Source organism: Notolepis coatsorum (assembly GCF_963971535.1).
Source record: "Notolepis coatsorum genome assembly, chromosome: 7".
In the NCBI taxonomy this organism is placed as follows: Eukaryota; Metazoa; Chordata; class Actinopteri; order Aulopiformes; family Paralepididae; genus Notolepis; species Notolepis coatsorum.
The window spans coordinates 141942725-141959623 of NC_140171.1; the positions used below are offsets into that span (position 1 = coordinate 141942725).

General features: G+C 43.1%; 1 long non-coding RNA gene across 1 annotated transcript; it reads left to right on the top strand.

Annotated features, from left to right (window-relative positions):
- The first annotated feature begins 5407 nt into the window (after positions 1 to 5407).
- Positions 5408 to 14355, top strand: LOC311232177. Its single transcript, XR_014619923.1, has 10 exons — positions 5408 to 5492; positions 7039 to 7153; positions 7844 to 8002; positions 8208 to 8302; positions 11152 to 11269; positions 11580 to 11710; positions 11918 to 12012; positions 13236 to 13402; positions 13616 to 13705; positions 13908 to 14355. It is a non-coding gene; the product is annotated as an uncharacterized lncRNA (long non-coding RNA).
- Positions 14356 to 16899: the final 2544 nt, after the last annotated feature.

Sequence of the window (16899 nt, forward strand, 5' to 3'; positions counted from 1 at the left end):
ACAATGTCCTTTTACAAAAGCACATAGACAGACAGCCACTTTCAACAGTGTCTTATTCTGGTGAAGTTGGCGGTTGCATTTGCCATAAGACTGGCAGCCGTGTATTTTCTCTTTGGTATGAGTGGAGGATTGTGGGTAGCTGGATTTCCTGATCTGTGTGTTGTCTCTGTTGATGTTGTTCTTGTTGCTGTTGTTGTTGTTATTGTTGACGTTGTTGTTGTTGTTGTTGTTATGAGTGTGTGTATTCCCTGCTGATGCTGACGTGTGTTCCTCCAACTCTTACTGTAGCTGTTGATGCTCAGAAACATAATAGATAGTATTACTGACATGTGTTTCACACACACACGCATACACACACACACACACACACACACACACACACACACACACACACACACACACACACTACAAACACACACACATATATTCAAACACACATGCTGTGTATCCTTTTGTCCTGCTGCAGTGAACAGTGTATATTTCAATGCTTTATATTATAGTACATTCGGTATACATACACATAGGAATTAACTATAGATGACCTGGCTATATCTGCTGTTAGAGCTCCCTCTAGTGTTGGTTAGTGATACCGCCTCTACTCTCTGCCGCGCCCCATGTCATCGTCTCCTCTCCTCCTCCCCCTGTCTCTGTTCTGATACTCTGCATCTCTCTGTGCCTTGCCAGTGTCCTCTCATCACTTAAAGACATGTCCCTCTCTCACAGTGTCCTCTCATCACTTAAAGACACGTCCCTCTCTCACAGTGTCCTCTCATCACTTAAAGACACGTCCCTCTCTCACAGTGTCCTCTCATCACTTAAAGACATGTCCCTCTCTCACAGTGTCCTCTCATCACTTAAAGACATGTCCCTCTCTCACAGTGTCCTCTCATCACTTAAAGACACATCCCTCTCTCACAGTGTCCTCTCATCACTTAAAGACATGTCCCTGTCTCACAGTGTCCTCTAATCACTTAAAGACATGTCCCTCTCTCACAGTGTCCTCTCATCACTTAAAGACACGTCCCTCTCTCACAGTGTCCTCTCATCACTTAAAGACATGTCCCTCTCTCACAGTGTCCTCTCATCACTTAAAGACACGTCCCTCTCTCACAGTGTCCTCTCATCACTTAAAGACATGTCCCTCTCTCACAGTGTCCTCGCATCACTTAAAGACATGTCCCTCTCTCACAGTGTCCTCTCATCACTTAAAGACATGTCCCTCTCTCACAGTGTCCTCTAATCACTTAAAGACATGTCCCTCTCTCACAGTGTCCTCTCATCACTTAAAGACACGTCCCTCTCTCACAGTGTCCTCGCATCACTTAAAGACACGTCCCTCTCTCACAGTGTCCTCTCATCACTTAAAGACATGTCCCTCTCTCACAGTGTCCTCGCATCACTTAAAGACATGTCCCTCTCTCACAGTGTCCTCTCATCACTTAAAGACACGTCCCTCTCTCACAGTGTCCTCTCATCACTTAAAGACATGTCCCCTCTCTTTTATTTTATGTCCCCATACTGTTAACCCTTTCACTACCACACAACAGAAGGTTAACCCTTTCACTACCACACTACAGCCGGTTAACCGTACTGTAGTGTGGTAGTGAAAGGGTTAACCCTTTGACGTGTGGTAGTGAAAGGGTTAAAGGTTTCTCTGATCCCTCATGACTCGCTCCCTCTGTGTGTGTGTGTGTGTGTGTGTGTGTGTGTGTGTGTGTGTGTGTGTGTGTGTGTGTGTGTGTGTGTGTGTGTGTGAGAGAGAGATGATGATGTCTGATGTATAGTCTATAATAGGTTGGTTAGTCGGCCCTCTCTCTCACCCCACTAACAGCCTTCACTCTAGGCCCCCTGTAACCTGAGGCCCCCCTATGAGCCCTATATGCTGTAATAAGCTGGCTCTGCTCCCTGACTCCCAACCCCAGTGTGTTCAGTGGTGACCACTGTAGGCCAGACAGTAGGACAACCACCAGTGTTCCTCTCCCAATGAAGAGTTTACCTGTATTTTTATGCTCTTTGAAAATAAGGATATAATACTATATGAGAGACAGAATGTGAATAATAATAATAATAATAATAATAATAATAATAATAATAATAATAATAATAATAATAATAATAATGATGATGACAATTATGATACTGAGTGGAGGTAAGCTGATTGAGCCTGTATATTTATGGTTGAGTTTTGGATGTGTCGTGACGGACGTTGTGCCATGATGGTTGGGTTTAGGTTGTGTCTCTGCTGTGATAATGCAGTCCTGTGCAGCTGTGATCAGAATAAATGTATAATTAAAAACCCAGAGACTCTGATCTGGCAATCTCAGACTCCTTTCCTATGGTAACACAGAGGTCCGGTGATGAATAATGAATGAAAATATCGAATAAAAGAAGAAACGAAGAAAGCATGCATGTGTGTGCGTACGCTGCTTATCGGTCAGATTGATTGGGGACTAATGGGCAAAATTTATATTTTGTATTTTATTCATTAATAAGACATAAAGAGTTAAACAAAAGGAAAATAAATACATAATAATAACCGTATTGTGTATGAGAAGTTTAGAAGTATAGAGGCTTATAGAGAACTTCCCCTGTTTTGTAAAATCAAACATAGAAAAATATATACATATTATTTTTTAAATACCAGTAATACATTCAAAATATATGTGTAAATACAAACATACACACACAGTACATGCATATATACTGTGTACATAATAATACATAACCACCTACCTATTGATCTATCTACAAATGTTTGGATATGAGAATTTTTTTGTAGTTTTGCTTTTTTTATTTTTTTTTATAGAAAATAAGCAGAAATGGAGATTTTTTCAGCATAGGATTGATTGATTGATAATGTTATTACCAGATTGCAGAATGGGTATAATACAGTACAGCTCAATACACACAATTGTTAAGGGGATGCAGACCAGAGAAAGACGTTTGTCTTGTTCACATCACTCAGTTTATCCTTGTTTATCCCACTCAGTCCTCCTCAAATGCCTCTCCGACAACATAGGCATCACCGGTACAGCTCTGTCATGGTTTCATTCATATCTCACAAATAGATCTCAGTTTGTCAGCGTCAGTGGCTCATCCTCCCCCCCCGGCCCCAGTCAACCACGGTGTCCCCCAGGGCTCCGTGCTGGGTCCCCTACTATTCACCATTTACATGCTCCCCCTCGGTCAGATTATACGTCACCACGGACTGAACTTTCATTGTTATGCTGATGATACTCAGCTCTATATCAGCACCTCACCATCCTCCCAGCTCCCCCCACAGTCTGTAGTCAACTTCCTCCACGCCATTGGTTGTGGCCCCCAAGGCACTGCTCGGGAAGGTTGGAGATCTCCTCCTCCACGTTGACGGCTGTTCCATCTCCCCGTCTCTCGAAGTCCGTAACCTGGGCGTCACCCTTGACTCCACACTTTCATTTCACTCCCACATCAAATCCGTCACCAAGTCTGCCTTCTACCACCTCAGGAACATCTCCCGTCTCCGACCCTCACTCTCAGACTCTGTGGCTGAGACCCTGATCCACTCATTCGTCACCTCCCGGTTGGACTACTGTAATGGAGTCCTGTTCGGGGTACCCAGCAAAGCCCAGGACAGGCTCCAGTATGTTCAGAACTCAGCTGCCAGGGTTCTCACTCACACCAAGCCCTGGCAGCACATCACCCCCACCCTCATCCACCTCCACTGGCTTCCAGTCAAGTTCCGCATCACCTTCAAACTCCTGCTCCTCACCTACAAATCCCTCCATGCCCTCGCCCCCCGGTACCCGTCTGATCTCCTCGACCAGTACACTCCATCCCGGAACCTACGATGAATGAATGAATGAATGAAAACTTTATTTAACAGATTGCAGAATGGGTACAATACAGTACGGCTCAATACATACAATTGTTAAGGGGATGCAGACCTGAGAAAGACGTTTGTCTTGTTTCCATCAGGGTCCCCCATTTTCAATTCATATAGACATATATGACATACATGACATACAGATAGTCAGTACTGCTACATCTATACATTTATGACATACCAGATTTGCAAATACAGTACTGTTTGTGATACAGAAGGAGTCAAGAAAAGGGAGTATATACATTTGACGTAGAAACTGTACATTGGAGGAGGTTGGGTGGGGGGGGTTGGGTACATTGGGATATTGACAACCATACTGGGTAATTTACATTGGAGGTGGTTGGGGGGGGGGGGGGGGGCCGGGGGGCACACTGTATAAACAAGTAACACTGTACATTGAGGGGGGGGGGGGAGGAGACACTGTACAAACAAACACAATTGTACATTGAACTATTGACATCCTCTGATCTAGGTCTCCTCTCCATCCCTCGCACCAAGTTACGGACTTTTGGGGACAGAGCCTTCAGCGTGGCGTCCCCTACCCTCTGGAACTCTCTCCCCCCCCCGAAATCCGCAACGCCCCAACCCTGGACACCTTCAAATCTGCTCTAAAAACACACCTCTTCACCAAGGCTTTCCCCATCAGTTAGTTTAGATTAGATTAGGTCCATTATCCCTTACCTTCCCTCATCCCCTCTCCCCCCCCCCCTATTTTCCTTGCCCTATTTTTTGTCCTGATTGTGAAGCGACCTTGGGTTCTATGAAAGGCGCTATATAAATTTGATCTATTATTATTATTATTATTATTATTATTATTATTATTATTATTATTATTATTATTATTATTATTATTATTATTATCAGGGTCCCCCATTTTCAATTCATCATAACATGACATACATGACATACAGATAGACAGTACTGCTACATCTAGACATTTATGACATACCAGATCTACAAATATACAGTACTATTTCTGATACAAAAATAGTCTAAAAACATTTGAGGGGGAAGAAACTGTACATTGGAGGAGGTTGGGTTTGGACATTTACATGGGCCAGTTCCAAAGATTGGACTCTCTATCCCTCACTGAGAACTTCCTGAGAGAAGTACAACAATAAGGTATATCATGCAGGTCCCTGGACTGAGTGACGTGTGACACATGAATGAAAATCCGAATTAAAAGAAGAAAAAAACTATTAAAACCATTTGGTAGATTGTGATAATCACAAATGCATTTGTACACAAATATCTGTAAAGAATTAACCTCAGACACAGACAGAATGTTTAGTTTCACGACATTCCGTTTCCATTTTTCTATGCATGTCACCAGAGGAGCACCAGCGACAACAACAACAACAACGTACGACCAGCTTCTGCACACCGGACGACGTCGCTGGTTGCTGATGATTGTGGTAATTGTAGTCGTTTAGCGTGAAACGAGGACTACAGGTGAAAGCTATTGGCTGATGGAGGCTGACGTGGTCCCCATAGAGGAAGTGCTGTGGGGTATTTATAGAGCGCCTCGTGGAGCTCGCAGTTCTCTCTCACTGCAGCCGGGGACGAGAGGAGTATGTCGGTGTCCAGACATCCAGATCATCATGGCGTGCACCACAGACTGTTTTAAAAGGTGAGTTTATCTATATATATTTGATCTATATATATATATCAAAGACGACGATTTTCTCGATGGCTCTCGTGCACAAAGCTCTGATTAAACTGGTTCCCTCGTAGTGTGCTCCTGTGCACCTTGGTTCTCAAGCTACGAGACCGCCGCCATCTTGGTATGGTGGAAAACAAACTGCTTTCTACGTTGCGTTGAGCTCCGTTTTCATAACACATTTATCACATGTTCATTTCATAACCTTTTCATTCATAACCTGTTCATATAATTTGTTTTGAAAATATTGAGGCCAACATGGCATTTCACTATTTCGAAAGCCTTTCTGGTGATTCTAAGGCATGTAGGCTACTTTAAGAGAATGGACTGACGTTATGGTGAAGTAGCTAGCCGCTAACATTTCTCTGCTGTTTACAGCCTCAGTCAATAAAACTTAATTTACGATATACATATTTGTTCCTTATTCTCACCTGTTATGAAATGGGTAGAGCAGACATAGTATGATTTGACTTGGGGGGCCAGGGTCTGCTTTGATCGACTCTCCCGTCTGAGTCCTACATGTGCCCTCTTGATAGCCGCCAGCTATCCGTGATTCCTCAACTGGTATTATATAAAACTTTCGATTTGGATTTTTGATTATGTTATTACTAGTACAAAGCCTAACACAGCAGCTCTTTGGCATTGTGATGCACTGAAGAAAATTACCCTTGTGTTTAATTTGCCGCTTTTCTGATCTGTTTCTGCACTAAATGAACTGTACACAATGTACGCAGTGTGCATGTTTCCCCCACGCCGCAGTTGCCAACAACAGACTTAAGTTGACTTTGAGAATATGAGAACTGAATTGGGGAAGGGCTTTTAAATATGCTGCTCCCTTCATCCTGCCTGGAACAAGATGCAGGAGGACCTAAAATTACCAGGACTGGTCACCCTCAGAGAATTTAAAGCCATTTTAGGCCAGATCGCTCTTGAAAAAGAGTATTTTAATCTCAATGATGCTTCTCTGGTCAAATAAAGAAGTTGATCTGACTCACCTGTAGCTGCAACATGTGGACAGCCGGCCCAGCTGTAGAACTTTAAGATGGTGTTCTTTAGAGGTTCGCTGTCACAAAAGTGCACTTGGAGAGCGATTTTAACTGCAAAAAAAGTCACTATTGTAGTAGTTTACAGCAGAAGCCCAGTTGGCTGTAGCAGGTGAGTGACTGGTGGCTGGGCCTAACTACTTGGCTATGAAGTAAGTTTCTCTAGAGGGTAAATGCACCTAATGATTACCTTATTATTAACATTTAAGTTTATCTACAATAAGAGCAGGGAGCATTTTGTCACATAGCTGCCATTTTCGGTAGTGTGATAGTAAAGGGTTAACTGTTTTGGTAGTGCGGCAGTGAAAGGGTTAAGGTGAACAAGCCTAGTAGTACCATCAACCGCCTAAACCACAAGCCAGAGGGGTAAATCCCTTGGCAAGAGAGCTTTCCATAATAGACATTTGTGTAGTCTTTAGGATTTCTTTAAGTAAATTTACCACCTCCTCCTGACGTTACTCTTTTAAACCCAGCTTACTGATGGGAGGTGAAGGATGGTGATGATGTGACTGCTTCCCTGAGCAACGATGAAGACTAGCAGCTGGTGATGAGGTCTTGGAGACGGGACGTCGTCTTACTGGAGTGATGGTGAGTCAATGTCTTTGTCCACTTTCTCCCATTTTCTATATGTTTCTCCCATCCCAATTTCGTATCATCCAATTCAACCCTCCCCTGTCACGAACGCTGTTTGTTGCCTCCCACAAGCCGGCTGCAATGTGGACTAAGTCATACATGGCACAAGTCCCCTCCGGTACTTGAGGTAACAGCAGTCGCATCTTTTCACCTGCGCAGCTCGATTTCTCAGTGGCGAGGAGTAACGCGTGGGAGGCTCACACTGCCCCCGACACTAACTGATTCTACTGCGCAGGCGCACCAACCGACCTGTAGGAGTCGCTGTCCACAACACCCGATCCCCACCCATCAGTTTCCCACCCCCTAATACGGCCAATGTGTATTAGTGCGGACGACCAGCTAGACTGAAAGCAATGTGGAGCGCTGGGATCGAACAGGCAATCCCAGCGTCTCCGCTGCCACAGTGCACCAACAAAATTTCCACTTCCTCATCTGCCAATATGTGGAGCCAGTGATGACAAAACTAAAATAACTTTTCTGACACCTCGTATGAGAGCTGGACTCCAGCTCCTGATTCTAACTCTGATCTGAGGCTCTCGCATCAAGCAGTATTTGAGGAATATTTGCGAATGACTTATTTTGACCTTTGGTTCTGTTTCATTGGCCTTACTTTGGGTTAACTTCTCTTCCACCTTGTTTCTTCAGCTGTAACTTGATTTTGGAGGTGACCCCCCCCCCCCCCCCCTGGGACCACATGCCCTTTGTGGGTCACGGTCCAGTCCTGACAGAACCTTCCATCTCCAACATGCAGTGTTGTGGGAAATCTGAGCTCTTGAGAACGGGAGTCGCTGAACAGGCTTGGTGGTGAGTACACGCACTAATGTGTGAAACGATGTTTGATTTATGAGCCACTGATGACAGACAAAATAGCTTTTCTGACACCTCGTATGAGTTTTTAAACTCCTGATTCTAACTCTTTTCTGAGGCTCTTGTACACCAGCTGTTGTTGTGAAATGTTTTATTGTAATGTTAAATATTCAAATATGTATTCATCCCTGGTTCACTACAGCTTGCTGAAGGTGAGGGCTAAGGTATCCAGTCTGGATTGTGAGACTACATTATTGCCAGGCTCACAGCGATCAGAGACTACTCCTCAGAACAGTGGTGAGTTGGTGTGTTAACGTGTTTGTGTTGAAGCCAGTGATGACTGACTAAAAACTTTTCTGACACCTCGTATCTAGGGATGTCCCGATCGCCTTTTTTGCTCCCGATCCGATTCCGATCATGTGATTTTAAATATCTACCGATTCCGATCATTCACGCATTTGTCAGAAACTGGCGGAGCAAGACAAGCCCCTCTGTTGCCTATAGTCCCTCGAGGGGCGCGAGCGCGGTGGCTCTTATTACATTCACCCTGAGAAATGTGCTTCATATGAGAAATATTAAAAGTTTCAATATACGTTTGCACATTAGTATACATTCAGTGTTCGACTTACGTAATGATTAGCTCCATTCTGGTCTGAAACGCAGACGATAATCCTCAGTCACACAGCAAATAATTGAAGTTATCCAGGTGAAAAGTTAGTCTGAGAACTCTGCCTCCAGCCTGCTGCTTCATGAGTTTTTCCTCCATGCGGAATGTCCTCCTTGCAAACATTGCAATTGCTGTTGCAAACATTGCAATTGCTGTTGGACTGGCTTGACTTTCTATTTTAAAATGCTTAGTTCCAAACCTCTAGCTGCTCAAGTCAGTGGATAACCGTGTTTTGGGAGCGACGTGTATGTGTTGTGAAAGTGTAGGTCTAAATGAAAGGCAATGTGTTTGTTGCAACGGTGTAAATTAAAGTGAATGTGTTTTTTGTGGACAATTATTCTGCTGTGTGACAATAAATACATGAATGATATATTATATGTAATTTAAAACCAAAACTAAGGCCTCCGTATGAGTTTAAGGACGTGAACATGGTCATGTTTGTTGAATAAATAAATTAAAAAAAAAAAAAAAATTGACTGCGGATAAAAAAAAACCTGATCCTCTGAAAAGCACGTGATCGGTACATCCCTACTCGTATCGTATGAGTTTTTAAACTCCTGATTCTAACTCTGATCTGAGGCTCTCGCATCAAGCAGTATTTGGGAATGATAGCCCTTTCACACGGCAGGGCTCCGGGTTCGAGCTCTGGCTTTGTTCGGGAGCCTCTGGACCTTGGTGCTTTCTGGCGAACCAGCCCGTGTTTACACCCATTTAAGCAGAACCAACGTTCCGCCGTCTGCACGTGTGGCGGCATGTGCCTGATAAAAACGGTTCGATAAACGGGAAATCAGGCCGTTCTGTACCTAGCAGGTTTAACATCATCTCCATGTGCTCCGAAGGTTTGCTGCCCCCCAAGCCCTGTATAGTAAACGGGCGTCGGGCCCGCTCTGGTCGCGACAGCTCGAACGCCTTAAGGAGGTGCGTCTTAAACGCCTCATACTTATTCCGGGCAGGTGGAGCTGTAATGAATCCTACCGTCGTCGCTGTAGTGCTCCCGAGGCTCGAGACGACGTGGTAATATCTCGCGTCGTCGTTAACCCCTCGTAGTGCGGACTGCGCCTCTGTTTGAGCGAACCACGCTGCCGCACTGCTCCCAAAACTCCGGCAATCGAAGAATAAATCGAAGAATAACTGCATTGTTTGCCATGTTTGGTTTAGTCTCTGAAACTTCAGCGAGACCAACGTCGGGGTCACCAGTGTAGTGCCGATAGATGGGAGTCAGAGACGGTGGCTCGAGGCAGAGCGAATAGTATTTTGAGTACACGATACAGTAGGGGTGGACGGTATGGTCTAAAATGTATATCACGGTATAATTTGAAGCATAGACGGTAACGGTATATATCACGGTATCATCGTCTTTGATAAACATTTTTTTTTATAATTTATTTTTTTTATAAAATATATATATTATATAATTAGACTTGTACTTGTATTATCTGCGAGACATCGCCACCACGCAACAAGCTCCACTGTCTTGTGTGTACTCTAGTAGCCTCCAGCTACGGCCAGGATTCTCCGGAGCTGCACCTGGACCTATACTCGAGTAGCCTCGAGCAGAGCTACGGCCAGGATTCTCCGGCGCTGCACCTGGACCCTATTGTATTGGTATAACGTTAGCAAGCCCTCAGCTCGAATACGCATCGAATCAGTGGTACTTATAAGACATTGATATCAGGAGCTATCTGTAGCCGGATATATAACGTTAATACAACGCCTCAGTGAATTATTTAGTTCAATGGGACATTTCGTTTTGAACGGTGAACTAACTTGCGTTAACGTGAGCTAACACGCCCACTGCGCGAAGCCTCCTAAATAACTTTTTCCTGTTCGCACATATCTATTATCTATGACTAATTCTATCTATTTTTAGGGGCAAATGCGAGTGAAAGTCGCGCTGTGGTTACATGACGTCATTGCTATTTTAGAGCTGCACTACCGGTTACACGGTATAGTCAAAATCCATACCATAGAGCAAATTTATACCGTTTATACCGTCCACCCCTACGATACAGTACGTTACTGGAAAGCTAGAATGACTGCCACCGCTTAAATAAGTGTTCGATGTTCTATGACGTCATCACCAACGTTCCAGAATGTTCGGCGGTACTAATGTTCTAGAATGTTCTGCTATGACATCATCACAAACGTAAATGCACCTAATAACGACCTAAAGAGAGAAAGTAACACTGCTTTCCTGATTTAACATTTAAGTTGATCTACAATAAGAGCGGGGGACATTTTGTTTCATTTTGTCACATAGCTGCCGTTTTCGGTAGTGCGATAGTAAAGGGTTAACCGTTTTGGTAGTGTGGCAGTGAAAGGGTTAAGGTGAACACTAGTAGTACCATCAACCGCCTAAACCACAAGCCAGAGGGGTAAATCCCTTGGCAAGAGAGCTGTCCATAATAGACTGTGTGGTCTTTAGGATTTCTTTAAGTAAATTTACCACCTCCTCCTGACGTTACTCTTTTAAACCCAGCTTACTGATGGGAGGTGAAGGATGGTGATGATGTGACTGCTTCCCTGAGCAACGATGAAGACTAGCAGCTGGTGGTGATGAGGTCTTGGAGACGGGACGTCGTCTTACTGGAGTGATGGTGAGTCAATGTCTATAGTTATGGGGGCGATGAGAAGATTTGCCTGTGCTCATTTTTGTTTGATGAATCTCTTGTCACAGTGCACCAAAAAAATTTCCACTTCCTCATCTGCCAATATGTGGAGCCAGTGATGACGAAACTAAATAACTTTTCTGACACCTCGTATGAGAGCTGGACTCCAGCTCCTGATTCTAACTCTGATCTGAGGCTCTCACATCAAGCAGTATTTGAGGAATATTTGGGAATAAACTTTGGTTCTGTTTCATTGGCCTTACTTTGGGTTAACTTCTCTTCCACCTTGTTTCTTCAGCTGTAACCCCCCTGGGACCACATGCCCCTTGTGGGTCACGGTCCAGTTCTGCCAGAACCGTCCATCTCGACATGCAGCGTTGTGGGATCTGAGTTCTTGTTGAGAACGGGAGTCGCTGAACAGGCTTGGTGGTGAGTACACGCACTAATGTGTGAAATGATGTTTGATTTATGAGCCACTGATGACAGACAAAATAGCTTTTCTGACACCTCGTATGAGAGTTTTTAAACTCCTGATTCTAACTCTTTTCTGAGGCTCTTGGACACCAGCTGTTCTTGTGAAATGTTTTATTGTAATGTTAAATATTCAAATATGTATTCATCCCTGGTTCACTACAGCTTGCTGAAGGTGAGGGCTAAGGTATCCAGTCTGGATTGTGAGACTACATTATTGCCAGGCTCACAGCGATCAGAGACTACTCCTCAGAACAGTGGTGAGTTGGTGTGTTAACGTGTTTGTGTTGAAGCCACTGACTAAATAACTTTTCTGACACCTCGTATGAGAGGTGTCAGAATCAGTCACATTTAGATCAACTAAAAAAAACAATCTATTGTGTTTATACAAATAGACCTCCTGTTCACTGTAAAGTGCCACGTTTTTATATATTGAGCTTTAAACTTAAGTAAAATGTTTTGGAACACGCAACCTAAAACCCCTCTCCGTTCCTACAATTGTTTTAGGTTGCATGATCTTAAATATCAACATTATCTGTCCATCCTCGGTAAATAATATCAATATAATACTCCTGACTTCATCTGGTCTTTTCAAACGCACACACAGAATGCCCCTCCCCAGTCCCCACACAAAATAGGCGCTCTGTAGCCCTGTTCTGCTGTACAGAGCTACACGGCGTTTCACATTACTGGGCGGATACGACTCGGTGGATCTTCAAAATAAGAGTATCGCTATTATGAATTGACCTTTTTACGTTACATCGATCCTATTTGATTATTGATAATGTATCGTCCCACCCCTAAGCACTAGTACAATACACCATCCAACCAGAGTGGATAAATGCATGAATGAAATCAAAAATAACTTATGTAACCGAGAGATTTGAACCTGTGACTATAGGATCCACAGGCAGCCGCACTAACCAGTTGAGCTAAATGGACCAACCCCTTAGCAGGTGCTGGTTACTGCGACCGACTAATCCTTAGTTTACACCTGTCTAGAGCCAATTGTGCACATTCAGTATTGACATTAATAAATGAGATGTCATGTTCTACAGTAGAACTTCCCATGTTCATTTCGCACTACAGTACGCTCGCACGCTGAGGCTGCCTCACTAAGCCTTTCCAAACATTATTCACTCTGGTTGGATGGTGTATTGTACTTGTGCTGTATAACAATAAATCGGTTGCAAATCGCTTCCTGTTGACTGGATTGAGTGCAATGCCGAAGCTGTTCGCCGCTTTCGCTTGTCCTGACAGCCTAGAATATGACACGCCCACTGATGGCAATTTTTCGGTTCCAGCTGAGAACTGACTTTTCAGGTTCAAAACAAATTTTTTGCGGCGCCAGCCGGGTTTAAGATTAGGTTTGGGAACCGGCACGGATCCCTGCCGGTGTAGGGCTACGGGTGTTCTTGTGAACTTTGGTTCTGTTTCATTGGCCTTACTTTGGGTTAACTTTTCTTCCACCTTGTTTCTTCAGCTGTGACCTGATTTTGGAGGTGAGAGGGTGGTTGACCCCCCCCCCCAGGACCACATGCCCCTTGTGGGTCACGGTCCAGTCCTGCCAGAACCTTCCATCTCCAACATGCAGTGTTGTGGGAAAGCTGAGCTCGTGTTGAGAACGGGAGTCTCTGAACAGGCTTGGTGGTGAGTACACGCACTAATGTGTGAAACTATGTTTGATTTATGAGCCACTGATGACAGACTAAAATAACTTTTCTGACACCTCGTATGAGAGTTTTTAAACTCCTGATTCTAAATCTTTTCTGAGGCTCTTGGACACCAGCTGTTCTTGTAAATGTTTTATTGTAATGTTACATTTAAATATTCAAATTTGTCTTCATCCCTGGTTCACTACAGCTTGCTGAAGTTGAGGGCTAAGGTATCCAGTCTGGATTGTGAGTCTACATTATTGCCAGGCTCACAGCGATCAGACTACTCAGAACAGTGGTGAGTTGGTGTGTTAACGTACATGTGTTTGTGTTGAAGCCAGTGATGACAGACTAAATAACTTTTCTGACACCTCGTATGAGAGTTTTTAAACTCCTGATTCTAACTCTGATCTGAGGCTTTTAGAACAGTGTTTTTATTCAGACCAGTGTTTTTATTCAGAAGTGAGGGTGGGTTCTCTAACCTACCTTGTCTTTCTCAGGTCCTCTCTCCTGGCACCTTGTACCTGGTGTTCAACAACTACACACTGAACCCACACCTCAGGAACCATCTGGAAGACCATGAACTGAAGCCAGTCTGTGTATACGTTTTGAATAAAGTTAGTTCTTGATACCTCCAGAAGGTACAAAATTGATATAGATTGTGTATTTTGGTATTAGTCTGATCTTCTGCCTTCATGTCTTGCATTTTCAATAAACTTGATTGAACAAATGTTTGTGTAATCTTTGTACTGTAGTATCATCTTTCAAAAGACTTAATTCTCAAACTTAATTGATCTGCGTCGATGGAGAACAATTATTTGCGTGTGATAACTTATGTTACATCAAAAGAAATTAGTTAGGAGCTTTGTAATCTAAAGGATGTTTGCTAATTCATATCTTTGGACACATCTAGCTGATAAACTAATACGAATTCGCATATGGCGATAAGGACCCCCAACAGGGTGGATCTGGAATGCCAGCTATGTCTGGATTATGCATTGAAAGACTGTAAATACCTTCTAATAAAACTTTCCAACACCTGTTTTCTACTAAGATTGTGAACCCTGACATATTTCCTCTTGTATTCCGCAAAAATACCGTGTTACATGTGAGCTTACTAGCCTAACATTGGCTCTATCCGACCACAATTTTATTCAAAGTTTCGGGTCTGGGTGCTATCCAACCACCAAGGTGGCAAGCTCATCAGACGTTCTCCATTTAATAAAAATAAACAATGCTTTCTTCCCCAGCCCCACCTTGCAGAGTCCCAACGTTATTACTATTGGCATTGGGTTAGGGTTGTGTCTAATTGTAAAGAGCCCAGGAAAAAGAATCTTCAGACAAGTTGGGTTGAATTGTATTACCCGTTCATTGCAGTGGGCTAATTTAGATGGCCCAGAAAATGAAATTGCACAATTGGCTGTTAACTTTGAAAACAGCCCAATTCCAGATGTGCCAGCTAATACAGGCTACCACAGAGGATGCTACATGCATACCCCTGTATGTGGGTCTAGACTAGCTCTGCCTGTGACGCCTGCAGCTGGTGCAGAACGCTGCTGCACAGATCAGACCAGTACTGGCTTCCCTGCACTGCCTCCGTTAGTTTCAGAATTATTTTAAAATTGCCATGTTTTTGTTCAAGGCCTTAAATGGTCTGGCCCCTCAGTATCTAGCTGAACTCCTCCATCTTTGTACACATCCCTTGGTCAGGTCGTGATTGTTTTTTAAACTTCTAGTTATAAGACCACTGTATTTTATATTTCTTTTAGTATTTCTCTATTGTACAGCACTTTGGTACAACTTTGGTTGATTTTAAATGGGCTATATAAATAAAGACCATGACCTATGCAATTTGCTAATGTAAGCGTCCATTTGTGCAAGACGTACAGAAAATTGAAATTGCGTTCCCCCTTCCCACGGTGTGTATAGAAAGATCTCTAGACTATATAAAACGCAAGTAACGGGACACAATATACAGGACTGCGAGATATGTACAATAAGTAGCTAAAATAAAAAAGGGCTAACAGGCTGCCCGCAAGAGGAAGGAACATTTTACAAAGACTACAAAAGGTTTGTATCAAATGCTTCACTTTAAACATGATGGGCGGCTGAGTGGGCAAGGCACTCGCCACTAACGCATGAGATGCTGGTATCGAGCCCAGCTCTCGGCGTTGCTACCGGCTTGGCCGGTCGTCATACTAACACAATTGGCAGTGTTAATAATAATAATAACTTTATTTGTATAGCACTTTTCATACAGAGGTTGCAGTTCAAAGTGCTTCACAACAGCAAAAAATACAGGCATAAGCGAGCATAAAAAGATAGACAGGTAGAATCAGTGTTTCACATTAGGATCTAGCATCCCAATAGGCTCTCCGCTTACAGTTTTCAGTAACACATAGTAAAAATAGTTTAAAATGATTCAGTTTAAAAATAGTCAAAAAATTATAAAATAGAACGGACATAAAAAATACAGGCATGAGCGAGCATAGCAAATCAGTGTTTCACATTAGGATCTAGCATCCTAATAGGCTCTCTATTCAGTAATACTCCTGTAATTCATGAACAAATAATCAGTGTTTCACATTTGGATCTAGCAAATAATAAGAATAAAATGATTCAGTTTAAAAATAGTCATAAATAATTAGTGTTTCACATTTGGATCTAGCAAATAATAATAGTTTAAAATGATTCAGTTTAAAAATAGTCATCAGTAAGAAGTAAAAAGTGCAATAACCGACATGAATTTGATAGGCAGTGTAAAAGAGTAGGCAGGGTAAGAATAATGTGTCAGGATATCCCTGATGTTTCCTCTTGCCACTAGGTGGTAGCAGATATCTATCAGTGAAATGCCTGAGCAAAGAGATAGGTTTTAAGCTGTCTTTTAAAGATGTCTAGCGAGTTGGCTTCCCTGATGTTTTGGGGTAGTTTGTTCCATAGTTTTGGGGCATAGTTGATAAAGGCTACATTACCGATCCTCTTTTGACTGCTTCTGGGAGCCTCTAGTAGTCCAGCAGCTGATGATCGCAGTGTTCTTGCTGGTGTGTAATTTATTAGAGTGTTGGCGATGTAGCTAGGTCCCTGTCCATTTAGAGCTTTGTATGTAAGGAGAAGGACCTTAAAGTCAATTCTAAATGTTACAGGAAGCCAGTGTAAAGCGGCTAGGACTGGACTAATGTGCTCTCTCCTTTTGGTTCTAGTTAGCAGTCGGGCTGCAGAGTTTTGGATTAGCTGAAGCCTCTCTGTGGTTTTCTTAGGGAGACCTGTGAAAAGTGCATTACAGTAGTCTAACCGGCTAGATATGAATGCATGAATTAGCTTCTCAGCATCATTCTGATTAATAAATGGTCGTACTTTTGCTATATTTCTGAGATGGAAGAACGATGTTTTCGTCACTTTGCTAATATGAGAATTGAAGTTCAGTTCTGAATCTATGATAACCCCAAGACTAGTGACCTCAGATTTGATCCAAGGGGTTAGTCCCCCCAGGTT